Source organism: Physeter macrocephalus, chromosome 19 (genome assembly GCF_002837175.3).
Source record: "Physeter macrocephalus isolate SW-GA chromosome 19, ASM283717v5, whole genome shotgun sequence".
Taxonomy (NCBI): Eukaryota; Metazoa; Chordata; class Mammalia; order Artiodactyla; family Physeteridae; genus Physeter; species Physeter macrocephalus.
In genome coordinates, this window is record NC_041232.1 from 35533683 (window position 1) to 35548313 (window position 14631).

The window sequence follows — 14631 nt, forward strand, 5'->3', positions numbered from 1 at the left end:
GTTCCTTTAGAGAATTTTTAATATCATTTATTGTGTTGTTCATCATTGTTTGTTTGCTCTTTAGTTCTTCTATGTCCTTGTTAAACGTTTCTTGTATTTTCTCCATTCTATTTCCAAGAATCTGGATCGTCTTTACTATCATTACGCTGAATTCTTTTTTCAGGTCGACTGCCTATTTCCTCTTCATTTGTTTGCTCTGCTGAGTTTTTACCTTGCTCCTTCATCTGCTGTGTGTTTCTCTGTCTTCTCATTTTGCTTAACTTACTGTGTTTGGGATCTCCTTTTCACAGGCTGCAGGTTCGTAGTTCCCATTGTTTTTGGTGTCTGCCCCCAGTGGTTACGATTGGTTCAGTGGTTTGTTTAGGCTTCCTGATGGAGGGGACTAGTGCCTCTGTTCTGGTGGATGAGGCTGGGTCTTGTCTTTCTGGTGGGCAGGACCGCATCCGGTGGTGTGTTTTGGGGTGTCTGTGACCTTATTATTTTAGACAGCCTCTCTGCTAATGGGTGGGGTTGTGTTCCTGTCTTGCTAGTTTTTTGGCATAGGGTGTCCAGCACTGTACCTTGCTGGTCATTGAGTGGAGCTGGTCTTAGCATTGATTTGGAGATCTCTGTGCGAGCTTTCTCCATTTGATATTATGTGGGGCTGGGATGTCTCTTGTGGACCAGTGTCCTGAACTTGGCTCTCCCACCTCAAAGGCTCAGGGATGACATGCAGCTGGAGCACCAAGACCCTGTCAGCCACTAGGCTAACGTTTTAGGAATAATCCTTTGAGGAGCTAATTTGTTGGGATTCCAGCCTGAAAAATATGATCTCAATCACTTCTTAGCAGAGATATTCATGTCGCGCTCATCCTGGGGCTGACCTGGCCATCAACCCCTGCCTGGACCCCACAGTAAGCCCGCAATACCTTTTCTTATCTCTCTCGGATATTAATGGTGGCATTTCTTTAGAAAAAGTATTTTGTTTTGTTTTGTTTTTTCTCTTGCAACGTTCATTTCTTCCAAGTTGCTCTTTTCTGTTTATTTCTTTGGTTTCTATCTTTCATATTGGAGAATTCCCTCAGATGTCTGGTAAATTCTTGGTTATTTTTATATCTTCAAAAGTAAGGAATTAAAACACTGTTTGCATGCTCTGACGGGGAAGGGGGAAGAGAGTATGTGTTGAATGTGACCTTTACAACAGGGTGATCTGGCCAGATCACATAGTTGGAACCTCCACTGTCAGTCTGTTTAGATCTGCTTTATTAGGCTGGTCAAATTCCTCAAAGGAAACCTCTGGTCTCCTTTCTTAAGGACAGGGCTCTGGTTTGCTGATTGGGAGACAAGGCCAAGTGTCTCAGGATGCAGATGTAGAGGTTTCCTTAATCTCTGTGTTCAGTACTATGTGTCCCACTTTCGATCATGCCTAATGGCCTCTGTTTTAACCTCCCCTGAGAGTGAACCTCCCAGGTTTCACCATGTCCCACCACTGGCCCAGCTGCACAGTGGGGAGACCTGGGGTCCAGTTACTTAGCAGACTCTCAAAGCTATGGTCCTATTCTCAACCTCTCCCTACTCCACTTCCTGCTTCCACACGCTGCCCCTGCCCGAGCCGCCTGGAGACTCTGTAGTGTAAACTGGGGTGGGTATGAGCTTTCCCTGCTGCTGACTTCAGATTCTGTTTTGGGGTGCTTTTCTAATCCATTTATCATCCCATCTGTTGTCTACCTTCAAAATCTTACTTCTGTTGCCTCCTTTCCCTTTTCTCTCCATCATTGTGGGTTTATGTGTTTGACAATCACCTCACTGGCGTTTTAGTGGGTTGTGAGAAGGAGCAAAAGCAGGCGTCTGTGTATAATCCACTATCTTTACCTGCAAGACCCTCTTTGGGATCTTTAAAAATAGCTTCTGTTTATGAAGTTCCCATTCATTTTAAGATTCTATAAATATTTTCAAAGTATAGAAGTTGAGTTTTTTTTTTAGTCAAACATAATTAAACTTGTATGTATTATTTTTTTCACTGTTTCCAAAATTAAGAAGTCTTTTTCCCATAGTAAGATTAGGTAAATACTTAGATTTGTCTGAAGTAGTCATGTGTTTTTTTTGGCAACAGCCCTCAGCCTTCTATTGGTGATATGTCCTGACCCTACTTCTGGAGTGTCCCCAATGCCTTTCAGAATCTCCACGATGGTACCTGTTCACTAACATTCTCAGCCAAGGCCTTTTCTTTCTTTCCATGGTAGCTCCATATGCCTCAAACCTTTTCTGATCCCATCCGTCACATCAAAACTTACCTGTCCAGGGTCTTATTTCATTATTCTTTGCTCTTTCTTAGCTAACAAAAGGTACCACAAACTATTTCAGAGGAACTTTACATTCATTATTGATTTAATCTTTACAACAGCCCGGTGTGATAGACACTATTAGTCCCATTTCGTAGATGAGTGATTTGAGGCTGAGAGGTTAAGATGCTCTCGTTCAAGATCAGAAGGCTAGTAAATCAAAGAGGGTCTACAGCACAACAGCTTTTAACCACTGCATACAGTCTCCCTATACTAGAAAATATTTACTGGGCTAACTCACATAGTAAGACATTAAACACTTTTAATGGTTACTTTCAAGACAGTACTTTAACCTGAATAGCAAAAATTTCAAATACATCAAAAGTTTCAGGCAGTAGGGCCTTTCACTGCCATTTAGGGTTACCTTCTTCCATCCGGCCCCCACAGAAAGCCGCATCGATTTGGCATTTTTAACATTGCAGTTAAAGATTATAAAAATAAAGCCATCTCTGACCATGAAAAGCTCTGTGGAAGCTACGTTATAAACCATAACTGAGAAAGATTAGTTTTTAAGCAGTGTGTTTAGATATGTTGTTGTGTTATTAGACACATACTTGAGCCCGTTCCCCATTTCACCCCTGTGTTTTTCAATTCAAAGAAGGATTTTTATTCTTCATGGAAATAAATGATATCAAAATCACAAGATTTGACATCTTCTTAGATTATCTCCATCTAATGTTATATAAACACACAGTATTTATGATTTAATACACATTTTTTATCCTTACTGGGCTAAGTTGGTTTCCAAGGAAGAATAGCAGAGGATTCCAGATCTTCTCCAGAGATTCAGTATTATCTCTCCTTCAACCCAGAACACTCAGCTCTTCACCTCTGACACCCAGCTGATCAGATCCCCCACTTTCTCTCTCTCTCACACACTTATTAGACTACTATGTGCATTGTATGTCATATCAAAATGAAAAAGACAATGATCATCTCTTCAAAGAGCCCATGGTCTAGAGAAGAGAGACATAAAACTATAATATACAATAAAAATATAAGAAAATACATTAAAAAATTCATTCCTATAGGGAGAATATGAATTTTCTCTTTTATACTTCAAGATACTTCCAGACAAAGAATGGAGGTTTCAGACTCCTTGGTCACTGCCCCCCTTCACCCCAAAAAACAACTAAACCTGAATCTTCTCATATCTCTGCCTTCTCCTCTTAGTAAATGGCACTCAGGTAGTTTTTCAGGCCCCAAACTTCTGCTATTAATGTCAGTGCCTGTCTCTTCCTCTGCCTCAAATCCAATCCATCAACAGGTACTGCCAGTTCTAACTTCAAAATGCGCTCAGTAGTATACCGGTCCCTGTTTTGACTGCTACTCCATGGATCTGTGCACCTCTCACTTGCACGGCTGCAGTTCTTCCTGAATAGACTCTTTGCTTCCATTTCTTCCCTTTTTGCTCCATGACAACCTATTCACAGAGCAGTCAGAGAGCTCTTTTTAAAGTACACACCAGCTTCTGTCTCAGCCATAATCGTGTAACAGGGTCTGGATTTACCTTCCCCCATGACTAGAAAACTGGGCAAAATATATTGGACAACAGTTTTCAGACATTAGACAACTGGCGGTACAGAACAGTTATCCCTGAGACAAAGGAAACAATAAGGTGAGCCCTGTGGTTGTCCTGGCTATCTGAGGCAGTTTGCAGGCAGCACACATCCAAACAAATCCTGGAGGTCTTACTAAATTGAAGGGACAGAGATCAGAGTTTGGTGAGGTCAAGGCAGCTAGAATTTGTGGAGCACCATTTTTTAAAAAGACTTTACTTTCCACATCAAATTACCTTGGTTCCTATGTCACATATCAACTGACTGTGGGTCTATTTCTCAACTTTCAATTTCAGTTCCCTTTATCTATTTATCAATCACTATATCCTTATCACTTATGTCCTTATCCTTACTCTGTTGTCTTAATTTCTATCTCTCTCAACAAAGTCTAGTGATAAGATAGTGTATGTCTTCCAACTTTGTTCTTTTTCAAGTTTATTTTGGCTATTCTATGTTTTTGCATTTCCATACAAGTTTTAGAGTCAGTTTGTCAATTTCTAGAAAAAAATCTGTTAGGATTTTGGTTGGAATTGTGTAAAATTTACAGATCACTTTTGTAAGACTGTTTATCTTAATATTGTGTCTTCTAATCCAAGACCATGATATAATTCTCCATTTATTTAGCTTTTCTTTAATATCTCTTATCAGTGTTTTGTATTTTTCAGTGTAGAAGCCTTGCACAATTTTTGTAAGTCTATTCTTAAATAGTTTATATTTTGATGCTATTGTAAATGGTATTTAAACATTTATTTTCCAATTATTTGACAGTAAACAGAAATATAATTGATTTTTGTATATTGATCTTATATCCTATGACCTTAAATTCAGATTTTAGACCTACTAGTTTTTCTGTACATTGATTTTGATATTTCTGAATAAAGAAAATTTTACTTCTTCCCTTCTATTCCTTAATTCCATTGTGTTCAGGGAAACTACTCTGTAAAATTTCAATATTTTTGAAATTTCATGAGACTTGTTTTATGACTTAGCACATGACCATCTTGGTGGATGTTCCAGAAACACTCTAAAGACGGGTTTCCATGGTCTCTGGCATCCATTGTTTCTCATGAAAAATCATTTTGCTGATGAAATGCCATCATATACCATTGTTCCTCAATATGTAACATTTTCCTCGACTGCTTTCAATACAATCTCTTTATTTTCATTTTTGGTAGTTGAACTATGAAGTGCCTAGTTGTGATTTTCTTGTATTTATCTTGCTTGGTATTTGTTGACCTTCTTCGACATGTAAGTCAATTATTTCCACCAAATTTGAGGAAATTTCAACTATTTTTTCTTCAGCTATTTTTGGGTCTCATTTGCTTTCTCTTTTCATTCTGGGACTAGAATTCCACTTGTGTTAGACCACTTAAGATGTCTTACAGATTATGGAGGCTCTGTTCATTTTTTGCAATCTTATTTCGCTTTGTTTTTCAGAATGTATGACTTCTTTTTTTAAAAAATTATTTATTTATTTATTTATTTATTTTGGCTGCACTGGGTCTTAGTTGCGGCATGAGGACTCTTAGTTGCGGCATGCATGCAGGATCTAGTTCCCTGACCAGGGATCAAACCCAGGCCCCCTGCATTGGGAGCATGGACTCTTACCCACTGGACCACCAGGGAAGTCCCTGGAATGTATAATTTCTAATGTTCTTTCTTCAAGTTCACTGACTATGGTGGTCATGAGAATTGCCTCCCAGGCCACCAGCTGTCAGAAACATAACTGACTGAGGGCACGAGCTGCTATTCTCTGAAATTCATCATGTGTTTTGTGCTGAGGCCACACTTCCTGCGGGCTACTGCCAGTCAAACACTGAGAGTGGCAGTGGTTCTAAGGACTCCTCTGACGACTGACTTCAGCTCCAGGACACCCTGTTGGTCTTGCTGAATTTTTCTTAGACTGCATGACATCTCACCTTCCTTCCTTCTCTTCTTCACTCCAGGTCAGTCTTGCAGTGTGATCTGATGGCTATCACAGCCTTCCCCAGTCCCCTCCCCATTTTCTAAAATAAGCATTTCTCTGAATAAAAGCCTTTCATGTTTAATCCATTCTTAGTGTCTGCTTTGAGGTGGGCACCTGGATTAACACAGGTAAAATCAGGAGTAGTCTGAGAAATCAGGTGGTAAGATAAGGATTTGGGACTGGCTTTCCCACCACATGGCAGAAAAATGGGATGCTATTCTGTTGGCAGATGGAACAAGGATACCCCCTGGCAAAAGGTAGTAGCTTAACTGCTGACTGTTTTACTGGTGGTGAATTGGGAAAATGTATCAGAGGACAGTAATGTTGTGAAAGGTAAGACAATACAGACATAAAGACAGACTGTGCTCTGGAACCTATGGCTGCATTTGCATCAAAGGCACACTTGCCGTGAATGAGTGTGGCAGGGAACTAAGGCAAAACTGCTCCTGGGAGACACAGGACTTCTCTGACGGCAGACTTTGCTTCATGGACTCTTCATTGTCCTTTCCAACCCTTCCTTAAACTGCATGAACAGTCCACCCCTCAGATTTTCCTTCCCTCCCTCCTTCACTTGGAGTCAGACCTGCATACAATCAATGGCTCTCCTAGCCTTCTCCAGCTCCTTCTCCATTTCCTCTCACAAGTGTTTCCTATAATAAAATCCTTGCATGTTTAATCCTTTCTTGGTATCTACTCCTCAGAAGACCCAGATTAACACACTGACTTCTGTTATCCCCAGTTGCTATTCAGCCCATCCAGTGAATGTTTTATTTCAGAAATTGTACTTTTCAGTTATTGAAAATATGTTTGGCTCTTTTTTATATTTTCCATTTCTCTGTTGACATCACCCATCTACTATTCAGTCATTATTCCAGTGCTTTTCATCAGTTTTCCTAGAGGAAAAAATGCCCAATTTATTATCTAGACAAGCAAACTATAATCTAAAATATAATTGGAAAGGAGCAAATATGTCAAATGTCTTTGACTTTGAGAATCTCAAGATTTTAATCTAGCAATTCTACTTCTGGGTGTATATCTGAGAAAAGTGAAATAACCGTTTCAAAGAGATATCTGCGGGCTTCCTTGGTGGCGCAGTGGTTGAGAGTCTGCTTGCCGATGCAGGGGACAAGGGTTCGTGCCCCGGTCCGGGAAGATCCCACATGCCGCGGAGCACTGGGCCCGTGAGCCATGGCCGCTGAGCCTGCGCGTCCGGAGCCTGTGCTGTGCAACGGGAGAGGCCACAACAGTGAGAGGCCCGCGTACCGCAAAAAAAAAAAAAAAAAAGAGATATCTGCACCCCAGATATTCATTGCAACATTATTTATAATAGCCAAGACATGAAAACAACCTAAATGTCCATTTATGGATGAATGGATAAATAAAATTATATATATATGAAATTATATATATATAAAATTATATATATATGAAATACAACCATAAAAAAGAAGAAAATCCTGCCATTTGTGACAACATGGATGGGACCTTGAGGGCATTATGCTATGTGAAATAAATCAGACAGAGAAGGATAAATACTGTATGATCTCACTTATATGTGGAATCTGAAAAACCCAAAGTCATAGAAACAGAGAACAGATTGGAGGTTGCCAGAGGCAGGTGGGTGGATGTTGGGCAAAATTGGTGAAGGTGGTCAAAAAGTACAAACTTCCAGTCATGAGATAAATAAGTTCTGGGGATGTAATGTACAGCATGGTGACTATAGTTAACAATAATGCATTGTATATTGAAAGTTGCTAAGAGAGTAGATCTTAAAAGTTCTCACTGTAAGAAAAAAATTTAGCTATTTGAGGTGATGGATGTTAACTAAATTTATTGTGGTAATCATTTTTTAATATATACATGTATCAAAACATTATGTTGTACACCTTAAATTTATATTATGTTATATGTCAATTATATCTCAATAAAACTAGGGGGAAAATCAGAATCAGAAAAAATAAACTTGTTTCTAAGGGCAAAAAAGGATTAAAAATTTTTTTCTTTAATTCTAAGGAAATGTTACTAAATATAATAGTAATAGCACATCTTAGTTGACTAGGAATTCCTGTCACAATGCTTTAGAAAGAATGCCATCTTCTCCAGAATAATAAAATTGTCAACTGACTGTATTGAGGTCACTTGACTGTACTGCTGTTAGTTAACATTAGGGGAAGCTGGGTGAAGGATATATGGGAACTCTCTGAACTATTTTTGCAACTTTAAAAACTAAAATGTTAAAAGAAATTGCAAGTACTATGAGTCTCCCTTTTAAGATATTAAAAGGCAAACCTGTTTCAAAATGTGTAGAGATTCCGTCTAGTGTATTCACTTTACTTAGCAAACAAGAAAATTAAAAGCAGTAAACATCTATTACCTTTTGTCTGACTTGTAATCCTTCCTTTTTGGAATTGCCCTTTTCCAACTCCATGTGAGTTTTTAATATATACATATATATTTGTACACCCATGTTCACAGCAGCATTATTCACAATAGCCTAAAGGTGGAAGCAACCCAAGTGTCCATCAACGGGTGAATGGATAAGCACAACGTGATATATACATAGAATGTAATACCATTCAGCCCTAAAAAAGGAAGGAAATTCTGAACATGCTACACCATCGATGAAACTTGGAGACAACATGCCAAGCAAAATAAACTAGTTACACACACACACACGATACTGCATGATTCCACTTATATGAGGGACCTAGAGTCACCAAATTCATAGAGACAGAAAGCAGAATGGCGGCTGCCAGGGGCTGGAGGAGGAGGGAGTTGTTTCATGGAGACAGAGTTTCAGTTTTACAAGATGAAAAGAGTTCGAGAAATGGATGGTGGTAATGGGTGCACAACAATGTAAATGTACTTAATGTCACTGAATTGTATACCTAAAAATGGTAAATTTTATGTTATGTGTAATTAATCACAATGTAAAAAAACAGGTTTAAAAAAAAAAAAGCCAAACCCAACAGTTGTCCAGGCTCCTTGATAGTCACCTTTGAGCTGCTGGGATCACAGGTCAATCTGATGCTGAAGAAATCAGAGTCTCTAACAGGTCAGAACAATGTCCACATGCAGACACAGTGCCAGGGGGGCTCAAACTCAGACCTCATTTAATCCTTACAGAGACCTTGCACGGAGAGTGAAAGGAAGTGACTGGTCCAGGGACACACACCCTCCAAGGAGAAGAGCAAGACCAAGGATGGAAAACCAGAGAGGTTCTCTCTCTGGCAGGTCCTTAGGGCAGGCTTGGATCCAATTCACCTCTGTGTTGCCAGCATCTGGCACAGGGCCTGGCACATAGTAAGTGCCCAACAAAAATTTGCTGAATAAATGAAATGTGCTGAACTAGATATGATCTCTCCTCCTGAGTGGTTCAAGGTAAAGAAAGAGTGTGGTGGTTTTGTGATGCATCAGCTTGGGGTGGGGGCAGGGTAACATGTCCCAGAATTCACTCCCTGAAGGTTTGCAGTTACGAGAGGCCACAAGAGGCATCTTATCTTCACATGATATTTGGAGGGTGGAAGTGAAGTGGCAGCCGCTTTTGTGTTTTCATGCTTGGCAGTCTGGGCAGGCACTTGTGTAGCTCACACATGGTATCTGCTGGCTCATGTGGTTGGTGTGGGGAAGGAGCCGTGCCTGCAAAATGTCCGCCTTCCCCTGCAGCCCCGTCAGCTTCCTGACTCCAGAGTGGATGTGTGTTTAGCCCCAGCACAGAGGACGCCAGCTCTCAGAAATGACATCCTGAGATAATATGGCTTTCAAGAAGCTTTCTCCAGTGAGGAGATGTTCCTTCCACTGAGCTTTCATAGTCTTTGCTTGTATGTTAGTATGTACATTCTTACTCATATCCAAACTATTTATTTTAATGGTTATTTTCCTGGAGGAAACAACCTTCCCTTGTGATTCTGAGAGAGCTTTGTCTGTAATGCTATTGCGGTGTACCACAATCCACGGGGACCAATCGGAGTATTTCATCCCTCTAGACACCGTGATTGGTTCCAGTGATAGGTACAAGCTCAAACTCAGCCAATCAGAGTTTTTTGGGGAGGTCAATGTGACAAGGGAGGGAAAGAGGGGTTTGTTCTTTTCTCAGTTGTCATTAGTTTTACATTCAAACTAGTCCTCTCTCTTTTTTTTTTTTTTGCCTCTGCGTGAAAATGAAGTCAACACAATAAAGTACAGTCCAGACATGGAGAGAGCCCCCTGAAGACATGGCATTTGGATCCAGCTGCACCTGGAGCCAGCCCATCCCCTGAGACTTCAGGTTACCTAGCAATGAAGTCTTACCCATGGTGGTTCAGGTAAGTTCCTATTTCTTGATGAAGGAGTCCTGGTTAATATAGTTAATAAATAGAACATGTATTCATTTGGTACTACAGTGGTCTTTGTGTGGATACACCTCAAAAGGCAACGTCTGAAATAATGATCCTTTTGGTAAATTATACTTTGATGTTGAAGAAACTGTATCCTTTTCTTCTAATATATTCTAGATAAATCCAGCTCCAAATTATTATTATTTTTTCACTAAGCATTAACGATGCCTTTTCTATCCATGCTCTTATTTTATACTATATACCCTTCCTGGGCAATCATATCCACTCTCATTGTTTCTGCAACCACCTATATGCTGATGAAAGTAAATTCACATCTCTTCCTCAATCCTCTCCTCAAAGCATCAAGAATCAGATATCCGGGGAGACCTTCAAGATGGCGCAGGAGAAAGACGTGGAGATCACCTTCCTCTCCACAAATACATCAGAAATACATCTACATGTGGAACATCTCCTACAGAACACCTACTGAATGCTGGGAGAAGACCTCAGACCTCCCAAAAGGCAAGAAACTCCCCACGTACCTGGGTAGGGCAAAAGAAAAAAGAAAAAACAGAAACAAAAGAATAGGGATGGGACCTGTACCTCTGGGAGGGAGCTGTGAAAGAGGAAAAGTTTGTACACACTAGGAAGCCCCTTCACTGGTGGAGACGGGGGGTGGATGGGGGGGAAGCTTCAGAGCCACGGAGGAGAGCACAGCAACAGGGGTGCAGAGGGCAAAGCGGAGAGATTCCCGCACAGAGGATCGCTGCTGACCAGCACTCACCAGCCCGAGAGGCTTGTCTGCTCACCTGCTGGGGCGGGTGGGGGCTGAGAGCTGGGGCTCAGGCTTCGGAGGTCAGACCCCAGGGAGAGGACTGGGGTTGGCTGAGTGAACACAGCCTGAAGGGGGCTAGTGTGCCACAGCTAGCTGGGAGAGAGTCCGGGAAAAAGTCTGGATCTGTTTAAGAGGCAACAGACCATTGTTTCAGGGTGGGAGAGGAGAGGGGATTCAGAGCACTGCCTAAACGAGCTCCAGAGATGGGTGTGAGCCATGGCTATCAGCGTGGACAACAAAGACGGACATGAAACGCTAAGGCTGCTGCTGCAGCCACCAAGAAGCCTGTGTGCAAGCACAGGTCACTATCCACACCGCCCCTCCGGGGAGACTGTGCAGCCCACCACTGCCAGGGTCCCGTGATCCAGGGACAACTTCCCCGAGAGACCACATGGTTTGCCTCAGGCTGTTGCAACATCACGCTGGCCTCTGCCACTGCAGGCTTGCCCCACATTCTGTACCCCTCCCTCCCCGAGCCTGAGTGAGCCAGAGCACCTTAATCAGCTGCTACTTTAACCCTGTCCTGTCTGAGTGAAGAACAGATGCCCTCAGGTGACCTACACACAGAGGCGGGGCCAAATCCAAAGCTAAACCCCAGGAGCTGTGCAAACAAAGAAGAGAAAGGGAAATCTCTCCCAGCAGCCTCAGGAGCAGCAGATTAAATCTCCACAATCGATGTGATGTACCCTGAATCTGTGGAATACCTGAATAGGCAATGAATCATCCCAAAATTTAGGCAGTGGATTTGGGGAGCAACTACAGACTTGGGGTTTGCTTTCTGCATCTAATTTGTTTCTGGTTTTATGTTTACCTTAGTTTAGTATTTAGAGTTTATTATCATTGGTGGATTTCTTTATGGATTTGGTTGCTCTCTTCCTCCTTTTTTTTAGATATATAGACATATTTTTTCCTTTTTCTCTCTTTGTGAGTGTGTATGTGTATGCTTCTTTGTGTGATGTTGTCTGTATAGCTTTGTTTTTTCCATTTGTCCTAGGATTATGTCTGTCCATTTTTGTTTGTTTGTTTCTTTGTTTTGTTTTTTAATATAGTTTTTAGCACTTGTTGTCAATGGTGGATTTGTTTTTAGGTTTGGTTGCTCTCTTCTTTCTTTCTTTTTTTAAAATTTTATTTTTTAAATTTTTATTGTTAATAATTATTTTTTTATTTAATAACTTTATTTTCTTCTCTTTCCCTTTCTCTCTCCCTCTTTCTTCTCTCCTTCCTTCCTTCCTTCCTTCCTTCCTTCCTTCCTTCCTTCCTTCCTTCCTTCCTTCCTTCCTTCCTTCCTTCCTTCCTTCCTTCCTTCCTTCCTTCCTTCCTTCCTTCCTTCCTTCCTTCCTTCCTTCCTTCCTTCCTTCCTTCCTTCCTTCCTTCCTTCCTTCCTTCCTTCCTTCCTTCCTTCCTTCCTTCCTTCCTTCCTTCCTTCCTTCCTTCCTTCCTTCCTTCCTTCCTTCCTTCCTTCCTTCCTTCCTTCCTTCCTTCCTTCCTTCCTTCCTTCCTTCCTTCCTTCCTTCCTTCCTTCCTTCCTTCCTTCCTTCCTTCCTTCCTTCCTTCCTTCCTTCCTTCCTTCCTTCCTTCCTTCCTTCCTTCCTTCCTTTCTTCCTTTCTTTCTTTCTCCCTTCCTTTTTTTCTGAGCCATGTGGCTGACAGGGTCATGGTGCTCAAGCCAGGTGTCAGACCTGTGTCTCTGAGGTGGGAGTGCCAAGTTCAGGCCATTGGTCCACCAGAGACATCCCATACACATAACATCCCATGCTACCCATAACATCAAATGGCGAAACCTCTACCAGAGATCTCCATCTCAATGCTAAGGCCCAGATCCACTCAACGACCAGCAAGCTACAGTGCTGGACACCCTATGCCAAACAACTAGCAAGACAGGAACACAACCCCACCCATTAGCAGAGAGGCAGCCTAAAATCATAATAAGGTCACAGACACCCCAAAACACACCACCGGACGTGGTCCCACCAAACAGAAAGACAAGACTCAGCCTCATCCATAAAAACACAGGAACTAGTCCCCTCCACCAGGAAGCCTACACAACCAAGTGAACCAAACGTAGCCACTGGGGGCAGACACCAAAAACAATGAGAACTACGAACCATAACTACTGCAGGGCAGAATAAAGAAAAAAGAATGAAAAGAATTGAGGACACTCTTAGAGACCTCTGGGACAACATTAAATGCACCAACATTCGAATTATAGGGGTCCAAGAAGAAGAAGGGAAAAAAGAAAGTGACTGAGAAAATGTTTGAAGAGATTAGAGTTGAAAACTTCCCTAATATGGGAAAGGAAATAAGCAATCAAGTCCAGGAACTGCAGAGTCCCATACAGGATAAATCCAAGGGGAAACACACCAAGATGCATATTAATCAAACTATCAAAAATGAAATACAAAGAAAATATATTAAAAGCAGCAAGGGAAAAACAACAAATAACATACAAGGGACTCCCCATAAGGTTAACAGCTGATCTTCAGCAGAAACTCGGCAAGCCAGAAGGGAGTGGCAGGACATATTTAAAGTGATGAAAGGGAAAAACCTACAGCCAAGATTACTTTACCCAGCAAGGGTCACATTCACATTCGACAGAGAAATTAAAAATTTACAAACAAGTAAAAGCTAAGATGATTCAGCACCACCAAACCAGCTTTACAACAAATGCTAAAGGAACTTCTCTAGGCAGGAAACACAGAGAAGGAAAAGACCTACGATAACAAACCCCAAACAAATAAGAAAATGGTATTAGGAACATACATATCGATAATTACCTTAAATGTAAATGGATTAAATACTCCAACCAAAAGACATAGACTGGCTGAATGGATACAAAAACAAGACCTGTATATATGTCGTCTACAAGAGACCCACTTCAGACCAAGGGACACATACAGACTGAAAGTGAGGGGATGGAAAGATATTCCATGCAAATGGAAATCTAAAGAAAGCTGGAATAGCAATTCTCATATCAGACAAAATAGACTTTAAAATAAAGACTATTACAAGAGACAAAGAAGGACACTGCATAATGATCAAGGGATCAATCCAAGAAGAAGATATAACAATTGTAAATATTTATGCACCCAACATAGGACAACCTCAATAGTTAAGGCAAATGCTAACAGCCAAAAAAGGGGAAATCGACAGTAACACAATCATAGTAGGGCACTTTAACACCCCACTTTCACCAATGGACAGATCATCCAAAATGAAAGTAAATAGGGAAACACAAGCTTTAAATGACACAGAAAACAAGATGCACTTAATTGATATTTATAGGACATTCCACCCAAAAATGACAGAATACACTTTCTTCTCAAGTGTTCATGGAACATTCTCCAGGACAGATCATATCTTGGGTCACAAATCAAGTCTTGGTAAATTTAAGAATAGTAAAATCATATAAAGTATCTTTTCTGACAATAATGCTATGAGACTAGATATCAATTACAGGAAAAATTCTGTAAAAAATACAAACACATGGAGGCTAAAAAATTAGAATTAGAAATGAAAAAAGAGAAGTAACAACTGACACTACAGAAATAAAAAGGATCACAAGAGATTACTACAAGCAACTATATACCAGTAAAATGGACAACCTGGAAGAAATGGACAAATTCTTAGAAAAGCC

General features: G+C 40.9%; 1 protein-coding gene across 13 annotated transcripts in view; it reads right to left on the reverse strand.

Annotated features, from left to right (window-relative positions):
* LOC102977306 (proteolipid protein 2-like) overlaps positions 1–14631 on the reverse strand; it is a 130473-nt gene that overhangs the window by 54359 nt on the left and 61483 nt on the right. Inside the window, exon 6 of one of the 13 annotated variants that reach the window (XR_008616046.1) lies at positions 6587–6739. The exons of 10 other annotated variants lie outside the window; for them this stretch is intronic. The gene's annotated coding sequence lies outside the window, so the exon portion shown is untranslated. Of the gene's footprint in view, positions 1–6586; positions 6740–6777; positions 7068–8236; positions 8341–14631 lie in introns of those variants that run through there. 2 more of the 13 variants (XR_008616044.1, XR_008616045.1) reach the window with 2 other exon arrangements.